Genomic DNA, 14938 nt, shown 5'->3' on the forward strand with positions numbered 1-14938 from the left:
TAGTGTACTGACGATTATTCATCTGCACACCGGTTATTCAACAACTGATAGGCTTAGAGCTCCTACTAGAACAAAACCTATTCGGATTAACTGACTCCACCACTGCTTATGGTTATTTGAACAATGGTAGAGTTTGAGCAGTATAGGAACAATAATCGATTTTAGCTCGAATTGTTTGTAGAGTTTTTTTAGTACAAGTGGCTACGGGGTTTGCTATGACTTTTTACTATCGGCCAACCGTTACTGAGGCTTTTGCTTCTGTTCAATACATAATGACTGAAGCCAATTTTGGTTGGTTAATCCGATCAGTTCATCGAGCTTCATTCTACTAGGTTTCGAGGAAGGCAGGGTCCGAAGGAGAAGCTAGGATTAGATGTGTCATCTAGTCGAAGAGGGGCTTCCCATTATACAAGATGCAAATCCAAGTAGTGTAACAGACTAGCTATAGGACTCTTCATCAGACGATGAGAACTCATACGGCCATTTCAGTTAGAAAATAGGTTCAGTAGAGCCATTTTATCTCAAGGAAAGAATTCAACAATCACTTAGATAAAATTAAGACACTATTAGTACCTTCACACTATTAATCTCTTCAAAAGTATGGAAAACAATACTAAAAACCAAAATATTATAGAACAGAGGTAAAGTAATAATTGAAAATTGATCTACAAATGTTGTTGACAATTTTATCTTATTTTTTATATTATGAAAGAGAATTATCGGATCTTTTTATAAGGACTCTATTATGAACTATAACACTATGATGAGTCCTTTTGTTGGAACAACTCACCTAGTGTGGGTCTTTTTTAATTTTGTTGGATCTTTAAAATACAATTAGAAGACTAAGCACATTTTATTTGGATCTTTTAGTTATCTTCTAGCCCAATTAAACATTTAAGGTGGGGGTCGAAATGAAAAATTTTGTGGGGTAAAAATTTAAATATTTCAAATATGTATATGTCAAAACAAAAACTTAGTGGGATCAACTAAGGACACAAGCTTGTGTTTGTGTCCGCTCCTGCATTGGGGTCACCATTTGGCCCACGGGCCTGGGCAACTCGGCCTGACACCTTGGATGAGTATGAGCTCCATTTTTGGGACCAGACCCGGCCCGAATCCCGACACTTGGGGCCAATTTTGGCCCGACCCAAACCCAACTAGGCAACATACATTATATATATATAATATGTATATATTTACATATATCATATGTATACATGTATATATACATACACAGACAGTGCAATGTGCACTATCTGTGTGTGTATATATATATATATATATTATTGCAATGTATTTGTATATATATATACATAATACATATACATATATAATACATTTTCCTAAAAAAATACATATATAAATATTATATAGTCAAAAAGTCGGGCCTGGCCAGACCCAAAGGCCAGAGCCTTAAGATCCCTGCCTGGGCCTGGGCCTGGGCCTCATTTTGAGAGCCAAGCCCTGCCCGGGCTCGTCTCGAAGCCTGATTCTTAAAATCGGGCCTGGGCCTCATATTTCAGGCCTGCTCAGCCCGGCCCGATGTCGAGCCCTACAATCCTGCATCCCACAAGATTTTACACCACAAATAATAGCTAATAAAGAAACCTGCAATACCATAGAAAGATATCTCGATCCCTTGTGGGCAATGGATTGACGTAATTTTTCTACCGCATGTACATTCCCATTGAAGGAAGATTAACATATAATTAGGTATACTTGAATACATGTTGTAGTGTAGACTACAGATCGAACTGTTTGGTTCCACGTTCTACAAGCTGGATCAAGTACTCTTCGAGGACACGGATCATGAGCACACCAACGGCAAAGAGATCACGGACTTGTCTCAGTCAGAGGGATCGCTACCAGAGTCCTCCTACTATTCACACACTAACTGTCCTAGATCACGTAGGCAGAAAATCGTAATTTGAGAGAGAGATTACGTATAATCTATTTTCGATGTGTTGAATACAAGGGACTGACCCTCTATTTATAGGCTCATAGGGGATAAGAATTGATGTCTTCTAATTTGATTAGAAGTCTATCAAATCTCCAAGAATAATGCCATTCAAAATCAAATACTTAATTTGACTAATATTCAACTAGATATTATTCTTAATTATTAATCACTCAAATTAATTAATTATGTGAACGTTTGTCAACATCTCCCACTTGTCCACATAGTACTCTCTTTCAAACATTATACAAGCAGTAAATTGTACGACCAGACGAAGAAGAATCAACACTAGATTGAACAGTTACCACCTAACTAGCGTAACATATCATATAGATATAGTTCGTCTTTGCCCTAGACAGTTTGACCACACCAAACCAAACACTCTCAACACCTTTTGAGAATAATCTCTTAGCAGTGCTTGATTTTCACACAGGTACAAGTACTCATCCATGATCACTTTGTTGCTAAAACAATTTGTGATCGCCCGAGCTATGGATTTGTACTATTAAGGCATGTTATCAAACAATCTTCCTTAATGACTCATATCAATTCGTCTTTGTTTTAATATTTTCTAGTTGTGCCTCATTCAACCGTAATAATATTCATGGCCGTGTATGACACAATTAAGAAAATACTTCAAACTCCAACTACATGATATAGTCTTAAGTCATAAAAGCATAAATAATTTTCAAGAATCACACAATGATAGATAAGGTGTTTTTCATGTCACTCCTTAAGTGGTCGACTTAGCACATATAAAACATATTACATACTATGATGAAGCTCCCACACGATGGAACGTTACTTGCTCAAACATCATACGGATTTTTCATAGATGCTACACAATCATCCAACTTAAAATGTCAACTCATGCATTTGGTCTGGCTTTCGTAAGGCTTATATGTGGTGATTAATCACACATTCGACTATAGAAATAGTCTCATCTCAGACTTACTGAGGTGACATATAAATTAAGCAACTTATGCAAAAATGAACCACTCATGTCACTACTTAAGTGACAACTAGGTTTCTTGTCTCTTTCTACCAACCACGCAGGTGACAGAACGATCCCCCGTGTGAGTGAGGAGATCGTAGCCTTGTGACATTAAATTGTGCCTAAATTTACAATGTAATAAACATAAACATATTATGAATATTACTTCATTTTATTTCATAAAAAAGATGAGAATCCAACAAATACCCTTTACATAACTAGAGTCTATGTATACCCATCGTTCTAACATGAAATGAAAACAAATCTCTAGGTATTGCTTTGGGTTAGCTACCATCTCTTTGGTGGTAATGTGTTTAAGGGTAACTTCTTTCTGGTTGACCATAAGTCGGATATTATGATAACGAATATGAATATACTTTGTCTTCCCATGATACCTAGGATTCTTTGATACTCCAGTTGCGGCCATGCTATCGGAGAAAATCTCGACAGCTTTTCAACTTGAGAGGTAGCATCGAGATGTCGTAAAAAATGCCTTAACCAGATAGCCTCCTGGACTGTAGCTGAACATGCAACGTATTCAGTCTCCATTGTTGATAGAGCAATGCAGCTCTGCTTTTTGCTACACCAAGATATAGCTCCTCTACCAAGGATAAACACATATCCAGATGCGGATTTTCTTTCATCTCTATCAATGGGCCAATCAGCATCACTGAATCCAGTTAGTTTTAGGTTTCATCCACCATAGAAAAGAACTAGATCTGTGGTTCCACGAAGGTAACGAAATATTATTTTCACGGCTTCCCAGTGGGCAAGACCTGGATTACTTTGATATCGACTCACTAGGCCAACCGCAAAACAGATGTCAAGACGAGTACACAATATAGCGTACATCAGACTCCCAATTGCACTGGCATAGGGAACCCTGCTCATCCTATTTCTTTCTTCGTCTGTCTTAGGGCATTGATCAAGTGATAAATACCGACCCTTTTCAATAGGGGTATCAACGGGCTTTGATTGTTGCATGCGGAACTTTTCCAAAATTTTCTTAATATAATTTTCTTGAGACAAACCAAGAATTCTTTTGGATCTATCCCTCATGATATTGACGCCAAGCACATAGTTAGCCTCACCCATATCCTTTATTTCGAAAACGGAGGATAGCCATTCTTTCATGACATTAATCATCCCCATGTTATTCCCAGGAAGTAAAATGTCATCCACATACAGAAACAGGATCAAAAAACCTTCTCTTGTCCTTTTGACATATACACAATAGTCATCTTCAATCATATCCATGCCTGCCAATAAAATGGATTCATGGAACTTGAGATACCATTGTCTAGATGATTGTTTGAGACCATATATGGACTTTTTAAGAAGTCACACTTTGCCTTCTTGTTCCTCTGTCACAAATCCAAAAGGTTGATCCATATAGATCTCCTCATCCAGCTTCCCATTTAAGAAAGTTGTCTTAACATCAATTTGGTGTAGCTCCAAATCTAAATAAGCTACAAGTGCTAGGATCGAGCGAATAGAGACAAATCTCACCACAGGAGAAAAAGTCTCTTCGTATTTTATACCCTCCATTTGGGTATAGCCTTTTGCTACAAGTCGGACTTTATGCTTGTCAATTGAGCTATCGACCTTCCTTTGGACTTTTAAGACCCATTTATTACCAATGGCCTTTCGGCCTGATGGAAGGTCAACCAAGTCCCAAACTTGGTTCTTTTCCATTCACTCCATCTCATTGTTCATGTCAGCTAACCATTCATTGCAAGTAGGTGATTGAAGTGCTTCTTTGTATGAAGCTGGCTCATCTATATCTGATAGAGAACATAACAACGCATGTCATTCAACTCCAAAATGTTGATAGGGAACGTTTCCACGTTGACTTTTTCGCAAAGAGTTTTCATTACTCCCACTATCTATGGCGATTGTCTGAGAAAGACGTTCTAATTCCCTCTCTTTGCCAGAGATAGTAGAAGATTCCGTAGACTGTAACTCATACAATTCTAATTCTTTGCGGATATCACCAATGCTTGAGACTTCATTTTCTAAAAATTCCACATCTCTGGATTCTGTCTCTGTCATACCCCCATCAGGATTTTCACCATACATCACATACCCTTTTGAGTTTTCAGGATATCTGATGAACACCTTTTTGCTAGCCCTTGGGCCAAGCTTCCCATACTTATGGGAGGTGGAGTGAACATATCCTGTTGAGCCCCATGAGCACTGATGATCTAACTCTGGTTTCCTTTTATTTCAGAGTTCATAGGGAGTAGTATGCACGAACTTACTTGGAACATGAGTAAGTATGTATACTGCCGTAAGCAGTGCATCGCCCCAAAAACTTATTGGGAGATTGGCTTGAGCCATCATTGACCTAGTCATGTCCAACAAAGTCTTGTTTCGACATTTCGCTACACTATTTTGTTGCGGTGCCCCAGGAATTATAAGTTGCCTACTAATTCCTTTAGTTTCACATAGAAGTTTAAATGAATCGGACAGATATTCACGACCCCTATCAGTTCGGAGAATTTTTGAATTTCTCTCTTGTAGAGTTTCGACTACCACAACAAAGTGTTTGAAGCATTCTAATGCTTCATGTCGATGGAAAAGCATGTACACATACCCGAATCGTGAATAATCATCTATGAATGTTATGAAGTATGACACTCCATGTCGGGCTTTAACATTCATAGGCCCATAGATGTCAGAGTGGACTAACTCCAATGGATGAGAGGCCCTAAGAGCCCTACCAAAAGGCTTTTTTGATGTCTTTCCCATTAGGCAATTCTCACACACAAAGAGATTGACTTTTTCAAGTGAGCCTAATAGGCCCGCTTTGGCTAATCTAGCCATTCTCTCTTGACCAATATGGCCAAGTCTAGCATGCCATAACATACCATCTATTTTAGGGAAAGTAACAAGTGCAGGAGAAGGAGAAGGAGAAAAAGAAGCAGTATAATAATCCAAATTTAACTTAAAGAAACCATTGACAAGTTGTCCATTAAAAGAACAATTTTTATCAAAAAACATGCCAACAACATTGTTCTCAAAATGAAAAGAATAACCTAAAGGCAATAAAGCTAGCACAGAGCAAAGGTTACACCAAAAAGTTGGACAATACAGAACATCATGTAGGATTAAACTGCGACCCCCTAACAATCTAAGTTGATAGGAACCGCATCCCAAAATCTCCACTTGTCCATTATTTCCCAGATAGACGTACTGAGTTCTAGCTGGGATTCGGTGAAAATCCACAAAGTCTTATCTATCACGAACTATGTGTTTATTCACTCCTGTATCCAAAATCCAATCAGGAATGGAGTTAGCAACTAATGTATAAGAACAAATATTGACAGAAATCAATTGAAGAACTACCTTCTTAGGCTCAGAACAGTTTATGGTCAGGTGTCCCTTTTGCCCACAATTGTAGCACTTCATCTTAGCTACATTCTTCTTGGGCTCTAGCTTCTCAATCTTCTTGCCTTTAGGTCCGTGACCTTTCCATTGCTTCTTTTTCCCTCCACCTTTTCCCTTATACCCATTTCTGGGTTTGTTGGGAGCATGGGCCACTAAGGCCACTTTCTTGGTAGTAGCTTTGCAATTAGTTTCTAGCTCAAGGTGATGGAAAATGCCATCGAATGTCTTGATGTTCTCTGAGTGAGTCATCAATTGGTGGGACCACTCAGGGTCTGGTGAAGAACGGATCACAACCAGCACCTGTTGCTCATTACTGAGCTCAACACTAGCATTCCTCAAATCCTTGATCATGCCCTTCATTGCACGAAGATGCTCGAGCATAGTGTGATTTGGGAGCAATGCATACTCATTGAATTTGAGGTTCAAGGCACGAAGCCTAGTGGCATTGGTTTGCCCAAACTTGATTTTGAGCTCATTCCACATGGTCTAAGTCGTAGTGCAATCGTCAAAATCACCAATTAGGTCATTTTGCATGGCACTAAGCATTGTGAACCGTGCACAGCGGTCCTTCTTGACCCAATTGTCATAGGCTTCCTTGTCATGGTGGTACTGGGCAGTGTTACCTTCTTCGGGTGGCACCATAGCCATCTCTAAGGTCTCGAGCACTTCTTGCTTGTTGAGAAGATAGTAAATCTTCCTCCTCCATACATCATAATTTTCAGATCCAGTTAACTTTTCTCCTTTATTAAGGTCAGCATAACATTTTTCGAGGCCATTGCTACAAAAGTAAACGAATGTTGGATTTTAATAAGGCACAATTTATCAACTTCAAATATAAAAATCAAATCATTTTCTTAAAAAATGCGAGATCAAAAAATCGCTATGCTCAAGTCATCACCCACAATCAAAGGAAAAATCATTTAACCTTCACATTTCATCAATCAATAATCAAGGAACGAATCTTTATGATCCATCATATTAACAATATAATATGTAAGCAATATTGCACATAAATTTATTATTATAGACACTAAGCATATAATAGATATATTATGAGGATTATTATGCACATAGCACGAAAAAAACTTTGTCAGCTTTCTAAGCTAGGGACTAACAAATTTAGCAACCAGATTATTCCCAGGAAAGAGGGGGTCTTCCGTTTAATACGATGCACAATTAAGTAACCCCTTTCTTCGACAGAATTTTCTAGACATTGCTACTAATGTTTGTCACTAATAAAGATTAGCCAAAAATAAATGCATAACATATATGCAAATCATGAGTCAACGAATGAATTTAATCATAATGAAAATCCTCATTATAATTCAACAAATGAATTATTAATCATGCAATACAAAAAAATGATTTATAATCACAAACATTAAGCACACAATTAATAAAATCATGTGAGTCATCAATTAATTTAAGATATCACATAAATATCAAAAATAAATTAAATAAAATAAACATGGATCAAATTACAAAGGAAAAACACATTTGTGATTGAAGTTTACTTAAAACGTGGGTTTAATCCAAAAAACATATTTTTAGGATTTATCATAAAGACCTAATATTTATTCTAGCACAAATCTATTACTATATACTATATATAAAGTTCATAGAATTCGCGTGTTCTCGCGGCGAGTTGGATGGTTTTTTGCTACTCTCGGGAGTGGTTTTCTTTTTCTTCAACGTTTAGGCCCGCGAAACGACATCGTTTGAGTTGTTTTTATTTTGTTTTTTTGTGTCGTTTGGTGCACACGCGCGTGTGCTCGATCTTTGAGGATGCTAAAGGCTTTATGGGAAACGATGTTGAGTGGCCCACCATACCTGTACTGGAGTGATTTTTTGGGAATCTCTGTATGTTGGACGACGTCGTTTCTGTAGCTTATTCAACTCGAGCCGTTCGATTGTTTTGGGTTCTTTTGATCCTCGCCGTAAAAACAGATACATGCACTGCTTCTGTTGATCTGCTTCTGCAAAAATCTCCTACCCTGTCATGTGCCTCATCTTCTTTCTCCCCTGCTTTCTCTGTCCCCGAATCTCTCTCAGGCCATTGGGTCTTCACCTATCTGCTTTACACAACGTGAGCTTCGTATTGGTACGGTCGACGTCAGGAACTTCGATTTACTACGGGCTGAGTGTTCGTTTTGCTACAAAATGGAGGATTGGATTTGCTGCGGCTGTTTGGCGTGGTTTATAGCTTTGGTACGATCAGGCAGCTGAGGTTAGTATCTACTTTTCCTGCCTTTTCACCGATCGTCACTTGCACGTCTTCCTTTGGTTGTCTTGCTTTCTTGTGTGTTCATGTATCTACTTTTCCTGGCTTTTCAGCAGTCTTCGTTCTGTTTCTTTCTGCGGTTGTTCTCCATTTCTTCGGCTTGAGTGAAGAAAGCGAGAATGGAACAACAGACGTACTTCGACTGCCTCGAGCGTCGAATCAGAGCCGATTTCTCTGATCAGCTCATCTTTTCCCATGCCATGCCATCTCCGATTCCGCCCTCCCCTTCTCCTCCACCGCCGTCGTTCACGTGTACAAATACAGCAAGACGGGTAAAATATTGATCAATGCTACTGTTGTTCAGGGGATTCCCTGTTTGGGTAAAATATGTTCCCGGCATTGCCTTCAGAACCGACAATAGGCCCTTCAAGGTTGGTAGTAAGGGCATATTTCGTTTGTTTTAGATACCCTTTATTTGTTCATTTGTATTTTTTATGCTTTTCTTTTGGGCTGATTTGGTACAGGTTTTGCGCACAAACACACAACTTATTTCATATCTAATTTCACTGAAGTGAATAGAGCTCAAACCAGGAATATTTGCTTTAGAGTCTGTGTAGCATTGTTATCTACTTCTTCATATTTTGGGTTTTTGTATGGACTGCCATTAACTGACTATACTTGGGTTGGATGAGATTCTGGGTTTTGTAGGAGAGTAAGTTTTTGAAGTTCCTGACTTCATGTGGAACTCTCTCTTGCGTCATGGAAGCTCTAGCTATCATGGTCATTGAGCTTGCCAACAGAGGATTGATTATATTTGGCGGGGGAGTGAGTGTCGTCTTTTCCTGTGACTTTTGTCATAGGTAAAAAAAAGGCACTTTCTATGATGTGTCTCGAGTTCTTCTCTCCTCAAACTCTTTCATGAGGTGGAATTTTGTCAACCATGTTCCATCAACCCCTGATATGAATATCTGGGTACATAATCATGAAATTTCAATTTCAAAGCTTTGGGTTGGCCACTTGGTCGTTGTATATTCTGCAGGTGTACCTCTGTTGCAATTCTTTCGTGTTGTCGATTTTGATTTAGTTCCAGTTTTCTAATGGGTGTCGCTTTTGTTTTGGGATATGGCATGGCAAATTTTCTTTTACTATGAACTTCTTTGCTACATTTTGGTATGATATTGTAATTCCTCTGTTTTTCGTTACTTATGGTAATTTTTGGATAGAAAAATGGGTCTCCAATAGACAAGGACATTCATACTTGATGTTGGTTAACAGTCGAGATGCAAAGCAGGATGCGATGTGTTTAGAAGTGTGGAATTACTTATGGTAATTCCATTTCTTTTTCACATTCGTGATTGAATTTCCATCATGACATCATATTTCTGGCAAAGCATTATTTGGTGCATGAGAGACTGACATTTGTCTTTTGACTCGGTGGAAATTCAAGCAATGAAAGGTAAGTTGCCTAATGTGAATAAATTGCTGTCCAATTTAAAGATTTCTTTTTTTTTGGACTCAATTCTAATGTGTTCTCTTATTTGGTTGAAATTTTCAGGTCAATGTTATTATCGGAATGCACCACATACACCATAAACTTCTTATGTGCAAGTTAGAAGGTTAGGCACAATGGTTTATATGCCGTTTCAGTTTTCATTCTGTTAATTTGGTTGTGTCTTACAACTATGGGGATACTGTACATAAAAATGTTGAATAAGAGGTCAATCTGTGTTTCCATTTCTGCATACTTGAAAGCCAATCACTAAAGATAGAAAAAAGGTTAAATTCAATGGGGGAATCAATTCTAAGGTGTTGGTTTTTGGCTTTTTTTTTATATGGGTTTCCTTCCATAATCATTGATTAATGCTGGATCATGATGATGTCACATTTACAGTTCTTGGTGAGAGTCTCTACCAATATTAGCTCTAGATGGTGAGGAAGGGAAGATGCTGATGCAAAATTTCTGAAAAAAGCGAGACACCAGATAGTTTCTCTTTTTCCTAAACTTATATTTACCGGTCTGGTTTGCTAACAAAGTATTGGCTCTCTTTCATTGGTTTTGTGGTGGGGGTCATTGGGGGAGGAGCTGGAGAGAACTGCGAAGGGTGGTGATGTAATTCTTCACTTAAATTCGACATTCGAAGATTTATACATGGAAGGTACGATGAAGGTATGCATTTGTCTTTAATCAATATTAAAAACACTCGATTGCTTCTCAATGTAACAGTTACCAATTTGATCAAGCTACGTGTTCTCTTTGGTATTTCGTATTTATATTTGCTTAGCCATTATTAGTTTCAGATGAACCTTTATATTTTTTTAATATTTGTCCTGCTTGTGTGACAACTGACAACAGAAATAGCAGGCTTGATGCTAAAATATATTCGCATGTATTTGAATATTGAATTTGCTAGCAAAAAGAATAAAGGAACTCTCTGTGATGTAGTAACGTAGATTCTTTTGCTTGGTCAAGTTCTAAGAAATGGTTGAAGTTTATTGGTCTTCTTGCAACGTAATGTAGTTTATTGGGAGGACCCTATCTTGAGGCATACCAATGCAAGAAGGCCTTCTAAACAACCTCATGCTTATTGCTTTGTTTTGATATTCCAACTGAGATTGAATAAGCATTCATTTTTTACTCATTTATCATGTTTAAAATAACATTTTTAAGACACTTCTGCGTTGCATCTATCTCAACTGTTCCCTCGCATTGAAGCTTCTGACAAGGCACATGGAACTATGCGTGCTGTGATCGCCTTCTTTACACTTTATTCAACCTGCTATTTTTGCAAGCCAAAGAATGTGAGTAATTTTCTGCAATTCCCTCTTTGTCCTTCATGTCTGTGCAATTCTGTGGTTCGATAATTTTCCTTCCCTGGCCTGTGAAGAAGTAATAATTTTACTGACCATCTTCTAGCACATTTGAATGCGGAGAATAAGATGCACGAGAAAACAAAGGAAGCAGATTTACTAAAGGTAAGGCTTGAGGTTAGTATAAATTCTTACATCAATGTGTCTTACGTACTCTATTGTTAAGATGCATCTCATCATGTTCAGAAGCATATATTTTGTAAGAGTTCTCTTTACACATTCTCATGTTGTTATTGGTGTCTTTTATAATGACCTCATGGGCCTATATCTCTGGTGGAAATAAAGATCGGACTTCAAATTTTTGACGATGAGACTATTAAGATTATTCGGGTACCTAACAATGATGACGAAAATGGCTTCTTCAATGGGCTGTTGTTTTTAAGTATTATCACTATTTAATTAAGTATTAATTAATTATAGGTATTTCATAAGTTGCTTATCTTTATTTTTTATATAATTGTCAATTAATGGTCTTTTTATCAATGGAGGAGACAGATTGCCTCTTGGATGTGCTTTTCATGAATCAATTATTCTCCACGAGATGTTTATCCTATAAAATTCAATTAGTCTGTTCACATAAACAACATACATATACATATATTATCTAAATTTTATCCAGCACTCATTATTATAACCAGCAAAAACATTAACATATACTGGCATTCATTTTAGGCACCTGTTTTCTGCTGTTTCTGTTGTCATTTTTCACTATCTAAATTCTAATATGTGAAGGTTTTTCCTGTCAATTAGCCTTTCTTAACTTATTGGTTGCAGCCTTTGAATTAGCCTTTCTTATTTCTGTTTATTGCCGATGCGTGCAGGAGTTTATGGTACTAGAGGGGAACCAATGTTAGATGCTGTGAGTAATTATTAAAAATTGATATTTAGTCCATTTTTATTTGTTTAAATTACTGTCAAAATTATTCAACATTCATTTAACTTTTGGCATAAACCTCCTAATGCAGGGAAATAAGCTTCATAAAAAAGTTATTACAATAAGAATATGAAAGCTTAGAATAAGAAATTTGTACTTATTGAAATTCAAAGCTATCTTTGCAAATCATTCATGTTTATAGTAAATTCTTTTTGGCTGGATTACAACTTTTAGTTCTTTTAATAATATGAGGAAACCCATGTGAAAAAGGAAGAAGAACATGGTGAGAAGTCCAGGTCTAAAATGAATGTTGATGAGGAAGATGTAAAGAAAAAGAGAGAGAAAACTGGGAAGATTTGTTTATTCAATAACTTTAAATGATTTTTCCTTTTCATCACTTTTTCCTCTTATTCTTTTTGTATTTTTTTACATTTTGTTCATTAACTTAATTTTTGTCTCAACTTTTGTAGGGGGACGGAGGTGGGTTAGTAACTTAGTAAAGGACCGGTAGAGAATCATAGGTTCGATTTCGAAGAAATTGATTATATACTGCTCACAATATGATTAATTTTGCCTTCAGGTTTGATATTATAGTATGGTAATCTATCAATCTGCGACTTAAAACAGCTTAGTACAAAAAAAAATTGTTAGTTTCAGGATATTTGGGTTTAGGGATTCTATTTTCTGGTTCTCTCTTTGGATCTCTGTTCTTCTACGAAGTCATCATTATCAACGAAGGGTCAATGAAATCAAATCTAGATTGTTTGCTCCATTGCAAAACCCATGTTGTCAGCTGTTTTCTGAGTCATTTTTACTGCCTCATTTTCGTAGGGAAATACAGCTGTTTCGAACTTTCGATTTCTATTGTTTGGATTTTTCTATCTTCTTTGTGCATATATCTGGTTTACCATTCATTTTGTTGATTTGACAAATGGTTTTGGATTACATGTCTACGAAAGATGAATAGAGAAAACAACCCCTATATAAAACACCAAATGATGCATCAGATTCAGATTGTGCCAGACGACTCAGGTGAGCTTTGCTTTAATTTATCTATTTAAAATGTCAACTATAAATCTTATTGTACAATTATATATTGTTCACACATCGTTATGAAACTATATTTGGTGCTTTTGGTTTTTACCTTTTAACATTGTTCTGACATTGTTTGGTTTCAATTCTCATAGATCAAGATTAATGCTTTAATTTTCATATAAGAATATTAATATCTGACTTGGTGGTTGTCATAGTTTCTGCTGCCAATGGTGAGATTATTTTACCATGTTTGAATATATTGTCGTTTTCCCCCTTAATTCTCTGCAGAATCTTACTCTTTCTAGGGGATTCAACTTTTTGTTCTATTCATGTTCGGATTTCCCTTCTTTTCTTTCTTAAGCAATAAACCTGCAGGGGAATTTCATTAATTCCTACAACACGTATCCTTTAGTTTCTCTTGCAGCTACATTCAAGTACCCCTTTTCTTCTCTTCTTTGAACGAGAAAACACTGTTTTTCTTGCTCATTATAATTCTCATCTAATACTCCGTGAAATCTGAGGAACTAATTTGTGGTCTACTGACATTTCTTGATGAAATGGTGTATCAATGTTATTTACGACCTGCAAATCCTCAGGGCTTTTCGTTGGAATGAGGGGAATTATCTAATCATGTATTCATCAAGCACTAATTCCACATTCATGCTTCTGGTATCATTAGTGCCATTGCTTGGGGGTGTACTCATGTGATGATAACTTCTATGTAGTGTTCCAATATCACAAGGAATGTGTATTGATCAGTCCTTCACATGTATTTCATTTTGCACATGTTGGTCTGCTGTAACAATTCCATTCTCTATACTTTTTGTTACACATACTGTGTAATTTCTCACAACATTCTTTCGTTGCCTTTTGGAAGAGCTTCATTTTTCAGTGATTTGGGATTGGAAGGGGAAAAGATGCGAAGTTTGGGATATCATGGCATATTCATTATTATATGCCTAATGCAGAGTTATCAACAATTTATGTTTTCTAATCACATGCTGATACTTATTTATATCAGATCATCGAAAGTAAAGATCGATTGCTTGAGTAGATCGAATGGCGGCAAAAGCAAATGGAAGAGATACAGAAGTTAACAATGTTGAAATACCCGACAGCCAATGCCCCGCTCGGTCTCTCCTCTCTGCTGGCATGGAGCGCTATGCGCATCTTGAATAGATTTCTTTTGGTATTTTAGTCTCCTATTTACTGGCATGAAGCGCCGAATGGCTATGTTTTGGTATTATTTAATCTTTATCGAGGTTGGCTGTTGTGTTTTCTTTGCAGTCAGGTGTCTGAGCTCATGTTTTTTGTTTAAGCTCTCTTTAAATAAATTACAGGAAGATAGGAGACTAACATATGTATACAGTTTAATGAAAACATAGTTGATATTCCCTCGAAAACCAGTTAATACGGTAACCTTTGTAATTAAGATATCAATAAAAGCGGAACAACAAATAACACAATTTCGTATAGATAAAATAAAATTGGGACCAGCTCATAACCGCAACTCTCGAATTGGGTTTAGGCCCATCAAAACCTTCGTTTCTTGGTTAAACAACAGCCCACGAACTTTTTTTGTTTCTATTTCTCCTCTTC

The 14938-nt window shown here is 36.9% G+C and overlaps 1 long non-coding RNA gene across 21 annotated transcripts; it reads left to right on the forward strand.

Annotated features, from left to right (window-relative positions):
* Positions 1 to 8317: 8317 nt before the first annotated feature.
* Positions 8318 to 14742, forward strand: LOC119981169. 21 transcript variants are annotated; one of them, XR_005464078.1, is made up of 10 exons: positions 8318 to 8568; positions 8676 to 10018; positions 10118 to 10178; positions 10454 to 10729; positions 11276 to 11361; positions 11477 to 11535; positions 12252 to 12289; positions 12775 to 12825; positions 13264 to 13336; positions 14361 to 14742. It is a non-coding gene; the product is annotated as an uncharacterized LOC119981169 (long non-coding RNA). The 21 variants fall into 21 exon arrangements; XR_005464067.1 differs by having other exon boundaries at positions 11477 to 11547; positions 12775 to 13336; XR_005464062.1 differs by having other exon boundaries at positions 12775 to 13336.
* The last annotated feature ends 196 nt before the right edge of the window (positions 14743 to 14938 follow it).

The sequence above is a fragment of the Tripterygium wilfordii genome, chromosome 2 (genome assembly GCF_013401445.1).
Source record: "Tripterygium wilfordii isolate XIE 37 chromosome 2, ASM1340144v1, whole genome shotgun sequence".
Classification (NCBI taxonomy): Eukaryota; Viridiplantae; Streptophyta; class Magnoliopsida; order Celastrales; family Celastraceae; genus Tripterygium; species Tripterygium wilfordii.